The sequence below is a fragment of the Perca flavescens genome, chromosome 14 (assembly GCF_004354835.1).
Source record: "Perca flavescens isolate YP-PL-M2 chromosome 14, PFLA_1.0, whole genome shotgun sequence".
NCBI classification, from domain to species: domain Eukaryota; kingdom Metazoa; phylum Chordata; class Actinopteri; order Perciformes; family Percidae; genus Perca; species Perca flavescens.
This window is the reverse complement of record NC_041344.1, coordinates 25659037-25675540: the sequence shown is the minus strand read 5'-3', so window position 1 is coordinate 25675540 and position 16504 is coordinate 25659037.

Genomic DNA, 16504 nt, shown 5'->3' with positions numbered 1-16504 from the left:
TGCTGCTATCGAGCCTTTCACTCACAGATGGTGTAATAATGGTTAAAAATAGTACTGAGTGGGCTGATGTCTTAACAATTTGGCTATATGATGGGAGGCTTTTAACTTTATTGAAAACAGACATATAAAAGCTGCAGCTCGGTGTAGGACTTGGATATGAATTGAAATTTGGGGGTTGAAATGCAGGAGAGTGTGCAAGCTTTGAGATTTCTGTGTGTGATAGACAATGTGCATGCGTGCACACACAGAATGTGTGTGTGCACATGTGTGCCAGTGTTAATCAGAGACGTGCCAGTGTGTGTGTGTTGGAGAAACAGGCTATCTGTGTGGGGCGTGACCGGCATGCAAGAGGATCTGACTGTCGCGCCAGATCCACCGAGCTGGAGGAGGAGGAGGAGGAGGAGGAGGAGGAGGAGGAGGAGGAGGAAGAGGAAGAAGAGGACGAGGACAAGGAGGAGGAGGGGGAAAAGGAAGAGTTGGAGGAGGGGAATGTGGCTTGGGAATAGTCATGAATCTTGAAGTCAACATCGCCATCTGGTGTCTGATTTAAGTAAAGACACACATAATAGGAGTATCAAATGTAAACGATTAAAAAAAACACCAAATGTAATTTAGTGCTGAAAAACATACATACATACCGTAATTGCAAGATAAAAACAATACACTTTAAGAGATGTTGTTGACTCTATCCAACAACAGTACACACACGTGCAAACGCACATGCATGCACGGACACATTCATCCAAATTCAGGCAGACATTTTACAATTATGCTTGCTGGACCAGCAGCGTTCATTCACATACTGGCAGATGATTCCGAGTACACATTATGTTATAATTAGATTATTATTTTGTAACATAAATGTATTAGATTAGCTGACTACATACATACAAAATGAAGAATCAAATTATATCAAATAGCTCTGTAATGAATTGTATGGGTAACTATTCGGTATCTTTCTCTAGTCTGCCTCTCCACCAGTGCATGCTGGATTCACTACGTTGACTTGATATATCCCTGTTTACATCGTCGGTCTATCGGTCTCTCTCTCTCACACACACACACACACACACACACACACACACACACACAATGGTGTTTTTTGCCCCCAACGGCTCCTTCCAGGCAGCACAGCGACCACTGCCTCCAAGGCACCTAACCATAACCATTGCCTAATTGACTTCAAGGCAGTGCTGCAACCGTTGACTTCAAGGCACCTAACCCTAACCTTAACCCTAACCAGGTTTGTTTTAACCCAAACCTAACCATAACCCTAACCAGTGCCTAATCCTTGTGCCTTTTCTGGCCACACATACTGATTGGCTGATTTTGGCCAGCAGGAGATTCACACCCCTTCCTGCAAACACTCAATATGCAACAGGGCTGTGGCAGACTCATGTAATCCTCTGAAGAAGCAACAAAAACTTGCGAAACGTCAGGGACCTTTTTCTTCTTGCAGGTATGGCTTTAGCCCATCTTATTTAAATCTTGTCTTCCCCACTTGGGAAAGTTTTAATCTGTTTTTTTTGTTTTTAAATCTAGACATTTTAATAGAGTACTGTTTTTTAATTGCTTGTGGAGGGGCTCTGCCCTTTCAGGCCTGCTCCTCGGCCTCCCCTCACTATTTTTTCCTGCCTTGTGACACTGTACGGTAACTATTGACTACCTTAACTGCTACCACAACACCACACGGATAAATCCACTTTCCAGGCCTAAAATTTTTCAACTGGATTTCTCAATCCAATAACCGCTTTCTCCACCAGCAGCTTTACAGAAGGGCTATCTGTTTTTTTAAGTAACCCTCTGTTAGCCCACCTTCCAACACCATCTGGGAGGACCTATAAACCACGTTCCCATCTTTATACCACTGGACTTCTTACAGAAACAGCCCATCTCCAGCAGGTAAGAGCCCTTTAATTCACAAGCAAGTCTTTTTCTTTAGGGGGGGCCTTTCCTGCCAGCAGAAGGGTGAGTCTCCCACAGCCCTCACACACCACGCACACTACACTAACACCACTTATGTCCCTCAATACTCTCCATGCACCCTCACGCAGAATCAAGATGAAGGACATACCACCCACTCAGGCCCTCACTCAACCACCAGATCCAGAAACCAGAGCCACCAGTAAGACATACTTCAAACTCATACAAGCAGTACATTACAAACATATTATTGATCGTGCAATAGCCACCAACAATTTTCCAGCAGGTATGACGAGACAGGTACAACGACTCACTGATTTCATCAAACCATCCACACCCTCAATCAACACCCGTGAAAAAGTACAAAATAACACCACAACCTGGATGATGAAAAACATGCATATACTTCAGCAACACTACCAGACCACCATGTCCACCCTGAGCACCACTCCCTACAATCCACTGGCCCTACAAATAGCTTTGGGGTGGGCAAAAAAAAGCGCTATGGGGACCGTTTCAGAACAGTAACATTGGTAACAGTTCAACACCTTTTGGACCCTCAATTTTCACATAACACCTCTGACCCCCAGACCAACACGTCATCCCCCCCAAAATGTAAGGTTAGTAGAGGCAGCTCTCTTTCCCCCATCCCGGATGTGGCTGACGAGGAGGAATTTCCCTCACTACCCTGTCCTACACCTTCCCTCCTGAACCACAGCACACTCTCTTTAGGACCCAGACCCTCCCTTTTATAACTTATTCACTCCCAACAACCTCAGGCTATTCGACGTCCACCTCTTCTCCCCACTCTAGTAGAACCCCCAAAAACTCAACTCGGACCTGATCAACACCCACGATCCACATCCCTCTCACAGTTTCTCCTTGAACTGAACACCACCCAGGAGCCTAAACAAGCACTGAGATCCCCCGCTACCTCTGTCCCCAGATCTACCAAAAACAATGAACCCAAGCAGACCCTTACCGAAACTGTCCATTCATTTACCCCCCTCCCACATCGGACAAAGAGAGTTTCCTGGGGTCCCAACCCAGCCATCCAGAACCACCAGACCTCACCCGTATCACCCGTAGCCTCCTCCTCAGTTACCCAGATCACTAACAGCCCAAATCTGCAGCTTTCTCCTGTCCTACCCCTCACCCCCCAGAGAACAGCCCCCCCTCCACCCCGGATATTCCCACTTCCCAGTGCCCCCAGGAAATCCACCCAGCTCAGAGACTTCAAACAAGGACTGACCGACCCAGAATCAATCCCCCAGCAAACATCAACCATTCTCCCACACCCCAAGAGAGGAGTTCCTTTACCCTCCTGGCCAACTTAGATTAGATTTTCCAGAAAAGCCAACTACCACCACTACCTCTCCATCAGCACTCACTTCTAAGAAAAAGGATATTCATCTCATTGCAGAAATCCACGTACCCTCAACCCAGCCAGATCATAGTGTCCCCCCCCAACCCCCCTTTTTTCCATATATAAATCTAATGTCTCCACTATCACCCATGACCTTATTTCCCCTCTCTCCCAAACATCTGCAGGTGACGCTGTTGTCCAGGGGATCTTGTGATTGGCGGAGCAGACCCGGGACACCCAGCTAGTGGTCTGTGATGGAGCGGGAACCCCCATGATGATAAACACTTAGAAGGCTAAAACTGCCAACATTGAGAAAATCCAATCTGAACCCTCATCACAACGACCCCCGGTGGCTGCCTCGCCTCGCCTTGCTACTCTGGACTATCCTATAGCACAGACTCCTGTTCCTACCTTAACTTCCCCCCTCCCCTCTCCCTTTTTCTGCCCATCCACATCCCACGCACACAATAAAATACAAGCCCACGTATCATATGGCTTGCCCCACCCGGAAGGTCACCAACTGGTCATTATCGAATTCAAATATCAATTGAATTCCACCCCACTCCAATCCCAACATCCAACTTGACAGCTATCCAGGAGCCAAATTCTATCACTTCATTGAAGTCTGCAAAAAAAACTACCCCTAACCCACATCCCCAAGTCATAATCCTCTCCGTCGGAATCAACAACAAGGACGAGGACCCTAGGCAAACCTCATGCAAACAATTATGAATCCTCTACAAACAGGCCACGGATACCTTCCCCAATGCAGACATTTACTTCCCCATCATAAACCTTTCACCCCACGTCACCAGCACACAACAGAGCAACCTCAAACTCATCAATAACACCATAGCCACACACTTCCCTTTCCTAGCAGAAATACCACATGATACATTCATTACACAACCTGATAACATCCATTGGACTACTGACACAGCCCGGACAATCTTCAACTATTGGTGCCAACAGTTACATTTATAGATTCCTCTAAACCCAACCCGGCCAACACCACTACCACACAACAAGTCAACACAACATCTGACCCTCTTCCTGACGTCACTACCCGTATAGACCTGGACCGGACCTCCACTTCAAATGTTTTAAACTTTTCACCCCATCACCCATACAGCTTTCACTTCTAGAGAGGGGACTTTCCATCACTCCACAACCATCCTGCTTTGACTGGGAGGAACTTTACAGGGATCTTCATAAATACCATACCATTTTCACTCCCATGCCCAATCACGCCCGTTTCATCCATTTACTCAGCCATCCAATTGGGAACCACTCCATCACCAACTTGACCCTGTAGTTAATAAACTCATTAAAAACAATAAACAGACCCTCCGCTGATATTGACCACCGCCAGAGGCCCCAGACAACTTGTCTGGCGAGGAGAGTAGGGCCCTTTACAACTTTGTCATAACCCAAACATCATTATTAAACCAGCTGACAAAGGATAAAAAATTGTTGTCATGGACAGGAACCAATACTTAACGGAAGCTAATAGACAACTATCCAACATCAACCACTACGAATTGAAAGTTAAGCAAAAGGTTTAATTTACAAGCCGATGAAAGCGACATTCAAAACACAATCAAACATAAAACATGAAACAATGCCATGCTTGCGTCACAGTTTGCAGCCACGCAACATGACAAAACAATACACTGGACAAAACAAACAGCGGACTCCAAGATACTTCCCCTTGCGGGGTCACAGTTGAAGTCCCGTGACATGACAAAACAAATGTTACACTGCAGCTGACAGCGGACTGAATCCATGCTTCTCCTTGTGGAGTCACATAAAAACAGTCCTGAGACATTCTCAGGATCACACATATATTCCCCTACACCTGGGTGGTTCCTCAAATGAAATCTTCCTCTAATGGTCAGATGTCTCTCAAAAGAAAAGGTGTACGTTCCCAATCTAAACTACAGGAATACACATTCTTTGTTCTAATCACGTCTGGCCTAGCAGGGAGTGGCTCCCCAAAAGCAGAAACAATAGATCTCCTCGAGCATCTACATTCATGCTAAATAACAGACATGACCTAATCAATTCTTTAGAAGCTTGAGAAGGTGTGAGCCAGACAAATGCTGATTAGGCTTAATCAGTATTGAAACATTCCTTCACTCAGTCACACAACAGTTTACATTTTTTAGTTACATTTTTTACCTAAAAGTATATTGTACTAAAACATAAGCATGGTTTTAACTTTTTTTATCTTCAACAGTTTTTACTCTTGTGTAAATTGCTCATCATTAAAACATCTTTCAATAGTCATTCCTACATTGAATGAAAGCTTAATATCGTGCATGGAAATTGGTATCCCTTTTATTTTCGCAAGCTGTAACCAGAAGTAATTAACCATCAAAGACACTCTGACACATTGTGACAACCAACCCCATCGCGTATTTTTTGATAGGAACAACAAGAAACTTTTGAAAAGGATACACCATTAATAGTACTCATCAATGCCCCTTGTGTTTAAACCATGAATTTGAACCAGGTAATTCTTTGTTTGAATTATTCTCTGTAATGAGAAGTAAAATAAAGGAATTTACAGTGCTGGCAAAAATCTAGCCTTTCTGAAAGCGATTGTTTCAGAACAATTCATCATGAATATACATTAAATAAAGCAGTGAGATTGAAATAGATTATGTGACAACCAACCCCCAGAGCAGAGAGACAACAATCGCCAACCGATCTCTTGACAAACATTTTAAGCTAGCTACCACACTGCTTTAGCTTGCTAGCTTTAAAGGAATACGCCACCATTTGTTGAAATAGGGCTTATCACAGTCTGCCCTGGCTTTTAGATAGGTGGGCCAACGCATTTTTTGTCTCAGTACAAATAATTAGTTTTTTTTTTTTATCTTTTGTTGGCTCACTATTACTCACAACATGCTAACCAGCAACATAGGATTCCATTCCATTCAATATGCTAAGCTAACTAGTGCCGGCGCAGCCGGTGTTGCACCGGGCTAAAACGATGCATGCACAAAAAATGCGTTGGCCCACCTATCTACAGCTAGGGGAGACCGTGATAAGCCCTATTTCAACAAACGGTGGCGTATCCCTTTAAGTTGACTCAAATCAAAGCTGTAAACTTGAACTTTTTAATGCTTTTTTAAGAAGTTTTAAATGACTAATAACCTTATTAGATTTTAATACAAAAACAACACCAACATGAAAAAGGAAGACACATAAAAATTACAAAATATCTCCTCACCTTGATGTTTTGTGTGTGTTCCACAAAATGACCAGTGCACAATGAGCAGGATGGCAGGACAACTGTTTAGTATCAAATAAATTGTCACAGTGCCCTCTAGTTTAGCTGTAATGAGCAGTGTGACAACCAACCCCGGTCACCGCTACTGTACTTAAGTATCAAAAGTAACTTTCTGATATTAAATGTACTTAACCCTTGTAAACAAAGTTTAATACAGCACCTTAGTGCTTTTTTGTACAGCATTTTGGTCAGCTTAAATTGTGTTTAAATGTGCTCTAGAAATAATCTTTACTTACTTACTTTACAAGAGACAGGGTTTAGAGAGCAATTCTCAACAAAGTAAACGGAAGTACATAACCCTTGTGTTGTCCTTCGGGGTAATTATTGGAAGTAAAAGTAAAAAAATAAATTTTGATTATGAACTTTATTGTGGCTTCCTTATAGTAAAACATTATATTCAGGGTTTCCACACAAGTCTGACATTTCTTTTCGCGAGGAAGAACCTTAAACTACCAAAACATTTCTTGCAAATAACGAACATAGTGAGGGGAAATGTAGTGAAGTAAAAGTAAACATTTTATTTAGGAAATGTGAAGTAAAAGTTTCCAGAAATATAAATAATGAAGTAAAGTACAGATACGTGAAAATTCTACTTAAGTACAGTAACAAAGTATTTTTACTTTGTTACATTACAACACAGGCCTACATGCTCAGAGTTATTGAGGTGTTTTTCTGTGGATTGAGCACCTTTAATCCGTGTATTTAGCGGTTTTACCACCAGCCTTGGTAAGCAGCACTTACTTATTTATATACCTAATTTCAATAAATAAATAGGGTGATAATGTGTTAACTCTGGTGTGCTTTAAATGCTTTTGTATATGTATACTTGTACACCAAATATGGCTCCCTCGTTGAATTTGAAAGCTGATTCGCATACTACAGCTCCTCACCTTCCTTCCCAATGATGCCCAGTATGTCCATATCTACTATTTGTGACAAACTATTAATTTGTTGTTTTAAGGGTGGGAGGGTTATGGCTGTATGTGTTCCCTGTGCTGTCCCTTTTCCCTCCACTGAAGCTCTGCCCAGGTGTGCTGCATTACTCAACGAGGCACACCTGGCCTGTGAAGGTGATTAAAGGCCCTGAACATCACACAGGTGTTTTCAGTTAATCTGGCTGATTGTACCTCTTCACAGGACTATGTGGGTGCATGCAGACCAATTGAGTTAACTCCTGTTAGCTTTGCTGCACCAGTTAAGGCAGGAAAAATGACACCTTTATCATTCTTACTTATTGGTAGAAAAGACTTGTGACCTAATAAATTCCCATCCAAGCTCCAACCCACCTTCAACCTGAGCAGAGTCTAATAAACCAGAATAATTGATAATCACCTGTGTGTTTTGTTCAGAGGCTTTATTTTGCCAGCAGCTAGATGTGTCAGTGGGCAAGAGTTTGCTACAGTGTTAGCTATGTTTGGGTTATGTGTTAGTCATGTAATTTGTTGTAGCCACAAGCCATGCTTAGGTATTCAATATTATGTGATACAAATTAATGTAGCGACATTATTATTATTATTATTATTATTATTATTATTAGACTTGTTCAAAAGCAACAGCACAGCAGTTTGTGGTACGATGGATTAGAGTGAATACACATGAAAAGGATGAAAAACTCCTTGACTGGTAAATTATCGTGTTCAATGCTACAGAACCAACTTTATTTTTAAGGTTTCAAACTGAAACCACTGTTGTGACAGTCAGAATAGAGCAGAGCTGCAAAGCGACCACTAGAGAGAGCTCTAAGTTAGTTAAAATCAGTTTGAAATGCCCCCCCCCAGTCAGATGGACATTTCTCCTTAAAGACAGCTCTGTCCATCTGTTACCTGCCCTTCAGTTTTGAGATACATAACTGGAAGCTGTCAGCTCTAACTCACTATGGGGTATGAATGATTGAGATCACCCAGGAGTTAAATGTCAATGAAATTCACCCTCTGCCCAAGCTCAAGTACAGATATTACAGGCCAGTCCGGTCTGTTTGATGCATATACAGTATAACAGATATTATAGAGCAGAAACAGATATTCATAACATGTATGTAAAGACAACAGCAAACTATACACTATTTCAGAAGGTGTTTTTTCCACAGCAATTATCTGAAAACTATAGCTACTTTGCAGATTCAGCTTTCACATACAAAACATTCTATAGAATAGTAGTTAATAGTAGCTTTTCTTCAGGATCGTCTGCCAAAAATGTCGAATCTGACCTCCGGCATGGCTCTGCGTTGTAATGGATGTAAACTGGCTGTGACCTTTAGTTTGCTTTCATTAATAGTGTTAATGACCCTGGAGCAGAAGGTTGGATGCTTCATTTCACCACCTGAAAGTGCATGGAAATTAGAGTCCTTACAACCAATGAGATGAAGAGGTTGGTTTTACATAATTACATAAGGATTTCCTAAACCACTAATAGCAAACAAATATGTGTCCTTGTCAAAGAAAAAGGAAGATGAGGTCCAAATGGATCGTCTTTAGTTAAGATGTTTATTTCCTGTCATGCACCGTTCCCAGCCCAAATTGACTGTGTATGACTGTTGCTGTGATAACATAACATAATGACACTTTTATGCCAGTGTTTTTTTATATGTTGTTGTTTTGAGACTATTTGTTCTTTAGTGTGGGCCGTGTAACTAGAGACAGTAACCCAAGCACTGTACACAAGTCCAATTTTTAAAATACTTTACTTACTACATTTCAGAAGTGGATTTACTAGTTTAAAAATGTCAGATGTTTATTGTCATTCTGGTTATACGAGTACGCTTGAGCTGGGAGGCTCCATTAAAGAAAAACAGTAAGTAGAAAATGAAAGGGACATATTCAGATATGATAAAAAAATAAGTCAATCTAAAGACAATGACGGAAAACTGTAAATATAAAAAGACATAGAAAATATAATAAAAAAAAAAATATATATATATATAAGAAGCAATAGAAATATATATGTACATTCAAGGCCTATTTACAGAACAATGACTATTCCACACAGAAAGAATACTGCATAAGGAATTGAATTATATTCAAGACCGTGTGTGTGTGTGTGTGTGTGTGTGTGTGTGTGTGTGTGTGTGTGTGTGTGTGTGTTTCATTCAGTCTCATGACCTAGGGTAAAAAAGCTATTCCACAGGATAGATGGACATTTTATAATCTGACTTTTTCATACCATATGGGTTAACTCTTCCATATACTGCTACCTGTTGCTTTCATTGTCTCTGGGTCATAATGTATTTAATAACCGAGTTAAAAGTCACACGCTCAATTACACCATTGACATCCTGTATTCTAAGGCCAGGAGCAAATGATTGACATTTGGTTTGAAACAACAGCTGGAACTTTCAAAGGTAGGTCAAACTATCTTGGGCCTTCATTTCTTTTTTCTATCTTTGTCTTCGTAAATAATATGACCTCTTCCTCAGACGGCAAAGAATTATAGCACTATAATTGTTTGATAGCTTTCCCATACCACTTAGAATTAGACCTGTCATATGTATGAAAAAATGTATAAATGTTGAATAAAAGTTGGATGTTATAACATTTTACCCTGTATGCCAATAACTTGAGCTACTGTATCACGCCCAGGTTAAAAACTCGCATTCCCCAAATGTGGTTTAACACTAATCCCATGTACTGTACATTAAGCCTTCCCATCCTAGAGGTTTTTTCAGGCATTTCTTTCTTTTGAGCAAAACTAGTTTTCTGCCGCTAATCCTGGTCATTTTTTTTTTGTATGTTGGGGAGAATTGTATGTGTTCTGCATCTTTTTTGTTTTCAGCATGGAGAAGACACTGTTGTTGATGCTCACTCTCTCAGGTCAGAGAAATGATTTTGTGTGAAAGCTGTGTAAGGGAGTTAGGTGGACACATTTACTGTGGATCGATGAAGTAACATGGATGCTTTACATTAATGCGATCCAATGCAACATCACCTCAAACTATTACATCAATCAATGTTTACAGAATTAAATCACATTTAAGCTGACAGTCTCCATAAAACTTGATCATTACATACTTTTAATTTCTTCATTATAACGGTTGTATTTGTTGCATGGTTACTGTATTGCAGTAGAATGCATGGGTGTATTTTAAATTAAACAATCCTTTATCCATCAGGGTTGTCTGCTCTGTCTACACACATCATCAGAGAGTACCACTCTGTGCAGACATTAATGACCTGGGCTGAAGCTCAGAATTACTGCAGAGAGAAGTTCACTGACCTCGCTACTGTCAACAATCAAGACGACAACGACATGCTGCAGAGTGTATTGCAGGGCCCTACGAAATACGCATGGATTGGGCTTTATGATAAGATGAAAGGATGGAAGTGGGCGCTGGGAAATGCAAACTTCAACTATAAGTTCAGTTATTGGAACACAAGTAACCCTAACAATGTCAATTTTAAACAGACCTGCACTGGGATGAGTGAAAATGGGCATTGGTTTGACTCTAATTGTTGGGGACCATATCCTGCAGTCTGCTATTATGGTAAGAAAGATTTTTACTGAGTTCAGTTCCAAGTTGCTTAGTTAGAATTTCATTTCAACACTCTAAGGAGTGTTGAAATGAGTAAGGAGTAAGGAGAAAAGTTATGTATTTGTTTAAAATGCCAACAAGTCTCAACGTAACGGGATCATAATCAGGGTGGAGATTGTTTCAATTAGTTTTTAGTTTTAGTTTAATTTGTTTCACAGAACATAAAAAAACAAATAACATTTAAGAAATACAAAAATACATGTGAGGGTGTGGTAGAAACCTGTAACGGCTTATATAAAAAACACAACCAAAGTACATACACAAATGTAGACATACAAAATCAAAATACTTAAGTGTTAGTGTGCAAAAAAAATTTAAAAGAAATACATGTAGAGAAACCGAAATAATTGCTATATTTACAGTAAAAACAACACATCACACAGTTTAGACTGCAGGCCATGTCTAATAGATAGATATAGGTTGTAAATGACAGAGGAATCCATTTATTGTACATTTTGATTCACACACAATGTTTCAAGGTTCTCACCCTGTCTCGTTGGGTAATATGTAAATGTGAATTGTTAACAATATAATATGTAAAACTATAATGTAAATTTTTTTATTTATATTTCATTCAGATTAAATTTTGAAATAACACCTGTTACTCTATGTATGTAGAGGCTCCGTAATCACCCAGGTTTGGAACCAGAAGCAAGACTCTAGCATAAAGAGGTTAGGTAAAAGTCTCTGTTACTAATCTAAACCACATCAAAAGGCAGGGGCTTAAGGCCAAAGCTCAGGCAGGCAAAATCCAAGCGTACGCATAAAAGACAATCTGACAAAAAACAAGGCTGTACTGCAGGGCTGAAAGTGGCAACAGGGGTGCAGGTAGGCAGGGGAGGCCAGGTGATTGGACTGGCAGGAAGGGGGTTATTGCAGGGCAAGCAGAAGTGGCTGGACCTGGAATAAGGGGATAGTTAGTATGTGGAAGGGAAAATGAAGAGAATGTGTAATCAAGAGCTTGTCATGATAGACAATAGAGGGGAACATATTCCCTAAAATATTGAGATGACTGACAACCACAAAGAATACAAGTATGTCTATTACAATAACACAAATGTAATCGTCATAGAAATGAAAAACTGTCAGTACTTATATAGAGAGTAAAGGTGCAAAAGTACCTTTCCTTACCTTGGTAACCAGTGTCTTTCTAAATCAAATCGACAGCCCTACATATTGTCCTTATCGTTTCTCTGTTTTCTTTCAGACCAAGGTCCTTCCTCGTACATTTTAGTGAAAAAAGAGATGACTTGGTACGAGGCCAAGACATACCGTATGTCCAACTACACAGACCTTGTCAGTGTGAGGAACATGTCTGAGAATAATGCCATCCACTCGCTGCTCTCAGCAAAGACCTGGATCAGTCTTTACAGAGAGACCTGGGTCTACTGGGTCGGACCAGACCCACAGGACCTTTACTAACTGGAACAATGGCCAGCCTGGCAACACTGGGTGGACTATTAAATCTTGTGCCGCGGTGAACACAATCACAGGAACTTGGTTGAATGTTGACTGTGGGGCAAAGCACTATTTTATCTGTCGAACTGTGTCTTATCCACCTCCTCAGCACAAAACAACGTTCAAGTTAAAGTTCCAGTCTGAGGCCGATCTGAATGATCCTGTTGATCAGCAGCAGGTTTTAGAGCAGGTACAATTTGAAGCTAGTCTGGCTATTACCAGACCAAACTCAGTATTTTAAGATTGAACATTAGTCTGGGGAGTCTGCTCTGTATTTTCTACTGCACAAGAGGCGTGATCAACGGGCATAGTTCTAATGACTCTGTATGCACTGGATAGTCCTTCAACCAATCAGAGCGGGACCAATGGTGACACGACCACAACAACAGGGTTTGAGCTGAGCTCCATTCTTTTGGCCACCAGCGGGACCAGCTGGTAAATTAGGATTTTACCAAAGCCGGTCGGTAGTAAGGCAAACACATCCTTCGTTTGTAGGAATAGTTCCAGGGCAAGTTTCAGTTCTCAGAGAAAACGTGCCTTTGAAATCTTTTAAAACCGCAGTGACAGCGGCATCAACGGGGTGCTGCGCTTTGGTGGCCGCCATGTTGAATGGAAACAAAAACCTGCTTGCCGTCGCTTCTCCATCGTCATCGTGTTAAACCTGCCAATAGAGCGCCAGGTGGATAAGCCAGTTTGTGATTGGTCCCCGCAGATTTGTAACGGAAGCAGGATGGAAAAAGTACAGGTTTCCTGCCTGAGCTGCACGGCGAAATCAAATCGCCGGCAGATCAGGAGCGGGTCTATTTTCCCTCAGCCCTAACCCTAACCCCTAAACCAAGATGATCAGCATTACCGCAGCAATGTATACAAGTTCACATATCCAAAACATTAAATACAACGATTTTAAATTTCCACAAAATAAAAGAAAACACATTAATATAACATGATAGTAAGAAATGATTGGGTTACATTTTTATGATCATTACATACTCTGCCAGTGGAGGAAAATCAAAGGGAGATGTGTGTTAAAGGCTGTAATAATGTGATTTTTACAGTTTTTACTTGTATTCCTTTACAGCTACAGCATACTAAACTGGAGAAACATGGATTACCAGACTTTAAACTCCGCTGGATTCAGACGGATGGGCATACTTTTCCCAAGGAAAAGGGAAAGAAAAAGGAAGGTATTCCCTTTTGTATTAAATTAATTAGGGGGGGGTCATGCATTGGTTTGTTACTTAATTGCAATATTTAAAGCAACAGTTTGACATTTTTGGAAATACACCTATTGTCTTTCTTGCTGAAAGTTCGATGAAAAGATCAACAGCACTGCCATATCTGTTCAGTGATTATAATAAGCAGCCGGTAAACTGAGCTTAGCACAAAGACTGAAAACAGCTAACCTGGCTGTGTCTAAAGGTAACACATTGAAAGCTCACAAATTAACATGTTATCTTGTTTTATACTGCTCCTGGGTAGAGAATAACAACCACAGCCAGTAACTATTAAAGACTAGAAACAGGGGGCAACGGCTAGCATGTGCATGGCCAGTTAAACAAACACGATATGACATGTTAATTAGTGAGATTTAAGGCCGTTTTATGCTTCTGCGTCGAATTGACGGCGTACCCCCACAGTACACCACCGTAGCCTGAAGTGTACCTTTCGAAAAATTTAACTACACGTCGCTCGCCCGTGGCTGGGTAGCTTTGCATTCCCCCCCCCCCGACTCATTTCCTGGTTCTCCTTCTCCATAAACAACATGAAATCAAGGAGAGGGTTCACTTTTCCTGCTCCAGATTTCCCACCGTGGTCAGAAAGAACAGGGGAGACACTTTGTTTCTCTCACTTTATGACTCTAGAGTCGCTACTCGCTCCGAAGCTAATCACCGTCACTCTCTCACTTCTCCCTTGCTCTGTCACACACTCCCCACACACACACACACACACACACACACACACACACGGCTCCACGCACACACCAGCGCACAAGTATAAACATCGGGCCACTTCCGTAGGCTACGGCAAAATCTCTGTGTGGAGCCTCCGCAGAACCGTAAAACAGGCTTTAGAGGTGCTGCGGTACCTTTGCAAAGAGCCAGGCTAGCTGTTTCCCCCCGTTTCCAGTCTTTGTGCTAAGCTAAGCTAATTGTCAGCTGGCTGTAGCCATGCATTTACTGGACAGATATATGATCTTCTCATCTAACTCTCCACAAGAAAGATAATGATCGTTTTCCCCAAAATGTCAAACTATTCACCACATACGTGACTTCCATTTTCTGTCTGTTTTTAGGGTCGGGCTGCTGAGTGGTGATTGTGCAGAGGACATCCTGTCCTTAAACTGCTACTGTAACACAATGTTTCAGTTCCTATTTCAGATTGAATTACATTATTTCTAGACCATCAGTGGTAAATTGCTTTTGTGTGTTAATGTGTTTGCTTGCATGTCATGTAACTACAGTACATTATATGGCTGTGTTCTTGCAACACTTAAATATTTATGACTTAATATGTTTATTTAACAGGATTTTCTGCATGTTTGCTGTTACATTGTAACATTGCTGTAAACATGTTTTTGTGTTGTGTTGTGTTGTTTTTGTCATATTTAAATGTTTTATGAGTGCTTGCTGATTCCTTTGAAATTCATAAGCTGCTTGGTGTTAAGCAGTCTTTTTCTGGCTTTGGAAGATGCGATCCTGTTAATGAGCACCATCATATGTAGTCAGCAAGTTGTGATTCTGTGTGTTTTGCATTTTACCTTTTGTAGCAAAGATGGAACATTAAAAATAATAGTAACTTTTATTAATAAAACACCCAAACACACACAGCAGGAGAGAGAGAGAGAGAGAGAGAGAGAGAGAGAGAGAGAGAGAGAGAGAGAGAGAGAGAGAGAGAGAGAGAGAGAGAGAGAGAGAAGATTGAAATTGTGCTTTTGGCGAAGTGATGATTTATTGTAATCAATACTACTTGTCTTAACTCTAATTTAAGGAATTAGGTTATTGTGTGTTTGATCGAGATGCCTGCGTAGTGTGTAGAAAAACAAAGATTTGATTTCACCTGCCACTCAAGATCAAACAGGGGATTAAACAAAGAGAGTATAATTTATAAATTCAAATAAGATAAACCTTTATTATTTACCAGCAGGCAAGTTAATAGAGCAAGCAAAAATAATGAAATATTAAGAGTTATATAAAAACTAAAATAAAAATAGAATTCAAAATATAAAGAACACAAGAACATTTGGAGACAAAACACGACAAGGTAAAGTGAAAGTGGTGTGATTGATTGCAGAGTTAGCAAATGCACGTTAACAGTATGCACCAGTCTTATATATGATATGATAAAGTAAATTAAATTACATAGCAGAGAGAATAACCTCTGCTTTTTGTAACATGTCCTTGAGTGCAAATATGTTTTGTGATGATCGGTGTTGCTGATGGGGGGCATCTTTCCCCACAGAAAGCATGCTAGAATAAATCAAAAAATGACCACTGTTAAAAGTGAGATTAATCAATTTCTTTCCAAAGTAGCTTCACCTGCTGAAACAAACACACACACACACACAGTTAGTAAAGGCTTCACCCATGTTATTGCCTTCTCTGTTTCCAGTTCATCTTCGTAATAAACGTACAGCCAACAGTGGTGCAGTAGACAAACTGTGATTTAGTAGCAGTGTAAACTCTGCTTCATCAGCGGTGCTCCATCTTGCCGTGGGGGACACAAGAACTCATTTAGGGTGTTGTCACAGATGGTCTTGCACCAGCTGATAGCACGGTTGAATTACGATCGCACTACTACTATTTTATTTATCTCCGATAGTCTGCCTGTGCTTTTATGTCCGTGCCTGAAGGTGTGCCCGTAGGTGGATACGAGTGCTGTAAGTGACTGCCATTTTGAATGCTCCGTGACTGCGGTGGCACGTGCAAACACGTGC